The sequence below is a fragment of the Seriola aureovittata genome, chromosome 12, assembly GCF_021018895.1.
Source record: "Seriola aureovittata isolate HTS-2021-v1 ecotype China chromosome 12, ASM2101889v1, whole genome shotgun sequence".
In the NCBI taxonomy this organism is placed as follows: domain Eukaryota; kingdom Metazoa; phylum Chordata; class Actinopteri; order Carangiformes; family Carangidae; genus Seriola; species Seriola aureovittata.
In genome coordinates, this window is record NC_079375.1 from 4435987 (window position 1) to 4439543 (window position 3557).

Sequence of the window (3557 nt, forward strand, 5' to 3'; positions counted from 1 at the left end):
TGAATACACCTAGAAATCGTTTTACAATAACATTAAACCTGCATTTATTGATCTTGTGGCCACAGCGGCAGTGCAACAAGCTGCAAACACTGCAGTCTATGTCACACATGTTAGCAAACGGCAGGTTACTTACACATAAATGCTCTTTTTGCTCTGTTTTGGTCTCCACCAACTACTAAGGAAAATATCTGGCGCTTAATGTTCTAAATGCTCCACTTTCACCAGCTAGTCGCTAATTTTGCCTCTATGCCATTTGGTGCTGGACAGGTTGCATACTATACATTATCAGCTGCCTGCTGTGACTGGTAAAAATGGAGACTAGCTGTGAGACTGAAACCAAAACAGTAAAGTTTTGGTCTGTAAAACCAAAACAATGAGCTAAAAGACACTAAAACCCACAGAACTGAGGGTAAGTGAAGAGTTATGTGATAATTCTCTGTGGTTTTATCACTAAAGTAAATGTTCTCATATTGCAGTTAGTGATTTGATTAATTGTTAATATAAAAATATTGACGAGTACAGCTTTAAAAACCTGTGTAAATATAAACTTTAGATGCCAGTGGTTGAAAATAGCTGCCACCTGCATTGCTGCTATGCAAGTACAATATCTTGTAAAGTCATGCCATATGAATCAATCTAATGTTTTAAGAAGTTTGGCACAGGATGTTTTAATATGATATATTTTCGGGTTGATTGATACAGTGATCACTATTTCGCTCCTCAAACATGTGGTATCAATACAAAATGAAATAACAATCAATTAAAAACTCATGGTTTTTTCATGAGTTGATTAGTTTTGGTTTTGTTTTGCAAAACCATGCCCTTTTTTATTTTACAAGTATACCACAAATGAAAAGAAAATTAAATGATGTTGCTATTTTAATGACTTTTATAATTAGATGATGACCTAAATCAAAGAAATGACCCTCACTAAGATTAAAAAATCAAGTCATATTCTCATATATTATCCTATCCTAAGAGACTACACCTGTCTGTTCCAGCCACTGATGTTTTCTGCTCTCTGATGATGATGTGTCTCCCCCTTCCATTTTTGATGTAATACCATTGATGGCTGATGTAACATTATAAAGAACAATCGGGTGAGAACAGAGGATGGATCAAGATCCTGAATGTAAACTGATGATGAAGAGAAACATCCCAAGAGTCATTGGTAGGACTGTTACATCATGTCCAAACATCTGAGTGATAACAGCAGAAGCAGATGGGAGAATGCAGAGTTACAGACATTAATTGCTTGCACATCATCAGACTCACACCACATCTGAAACTCCTTCCTCATTTTTTTCCTCTTTCTAAAAACGAGCCCCTTGGAGGAATCTCTCATCACAGACACAAGTGCCAACCTGTCCTTATTAAATTTGATAATCACCTCTTTAGTTTAGTGTGAATGTTGTTCACATTTTTAATTTCCATCACCTCAAACGGCAGACATGTTTTTGTTGTCTTCTTTGCCATCTGTTTTGCCACACTTTGCGACTCAGAGTAGAAGATACTGAAGCCTACAAAACAGATTTCACATTTCCTATTTATGAATACCAGAAGGCTGATGTGACAGTATTTCTTCTCCAAAGATTAGTTCGTATACTTACAGTAAATTACCAAAGAAATCCTGAAGTAAGGGGTTTCATTGCAAATAAACCCTACACCAGAAACTAGTTTCTTCTCTTTGGATGAAGGTGTGATCACCTGATGTCATTTCAGTCTGGTCCAAAGTGGTGGACCAAGTTCAGATCCATCAATTTACATTAAACTGCTGCACAAGTTTGAAGCAAATTTCTGAACTTACCATCAAATAAAATGTCAATCTGTTCTTATCTGAATCAGTGACCCGTGGGGAGATAAATTTGAGGTTGTGATAAGTTTAGTGTGTAGGATTTAGTTGCATATAATGGTGAGGTTGCAGATTGCAACTAACTGAATACCCGATCCCTTCCCTTTCCAAGTGTGTAGGAGAACCTACGGTGGCCTTGAGGTAACATAAAAACAGGGAAGGCCCTCTCTAGAGGTGGCTACTGTAGAAACATGACAGTGCAGCATGTGCTCCATGTAAGAGGACCCACTCTCTTTGTAGATATGAAGGCCTCACTCTAAGCCAACAAAAAGATTCATATAGCTATAGATATATAGATATATCTATATCTATATATCTATATATAGATATATATAGATACATTTGGTCATTTTACTGCTACTTCCCACCTAAGATGGTATTTGTTTTTACTGTATGAACTTGTCTCTTCTGATCCCTGTTGAAGTGGACTTGCTGTAGATAAGTCTACAGCAAGTCTTTGTAAGAGTCTTTGTATTCTTTATGTTTTGGTCTTTCAGACTGGAAGCAGCATGATATGAAAGCTTTACTTATATTAGAAGGAACAGAGGCAAGTACCACAATGGCAAGGTCTATTTGAAAAATATGTTTCCAACCAGACTTTTGTTTATATAATTCAACTTCTCCACTTAAACCAAGAGGAAAAACATTTTAATAATGTTTGGGCCTTTTTTTTATTTTTTATTTCTGGCATTTCCACTTTGTCTATGTCCAAATTAAAAATACAAATAAAAACAGATGGAGACGGATGGAGGTGAACTTATCTTCCTCCACCTTTTCCACACACACCTCTGGTGCCATTTTTCTGACTGCTTGCTCAAACCACGCCCACTAATTTGCATAAGTGGGAGGAAGCTCCTATAAGAAAAATGTCCTCCATAAAGATTTTTTTTTTGAAATTTTATCATTGATCTAGCATGGCAGGGTCTTGGATGTTCTTCAGCTGCTTGTGATCAATACCAACAGTGACCTTTGACTTCCAGTGCTTCATCAAAAACGCCTGTAGAACCGCCTCCTGCAGATCGAAGCGAGTGTCAGCGTATTGATCTCTCGAGATGCTCGCTCTGAAAGCCTTGTTCCTGCCGTATTGCTTAAATGCAAAAGGACTTTTACATTAGCATTCTTGATCTTTGGCTGTCAGGGTTGTCGCAGTCGCTCCTCTTCCGCAGCAACAGGTGAACTCCACGTTGTCACATTATAATGAAGCCACAGATTCTTTATAGGGCACCTTTGGTTTGTCTGCTGTTGTTTGGCAGCTATGAAAATGTTCTCTCCCTAATTAGGCTCAGCAGCAAACGATTCCCCATATATCTCGCCAATTATCTCAAATTCGGAGCAAAACGTGTGTGTGTGTTTGTATGAGTGTGTTTGCACAAAGTTCCATCTGCTCTCTCCTTTCGCTGCAGAGTTCCATAATGCTCATTATAAATAAAAACATTGATTGAATGGAAATTACATTGCAGTCATTACTTGACTGTATTAAGACCTTTTGGCTCTGTTAACTAATCAGTGAATTGCTCATTTGAATTGCAGATGATGGCATCTCTCTGTGCTTTTACAGTGAGTGAGCAGACCTGAGGCTGAGTGAGGTCTCATTATATTTGACTTTATACAGAGACACACACACACACACACACACACACACACACACACACACACACACACAGATCCAGGTGCCATACATCCACTCATGCATACACTCATAATA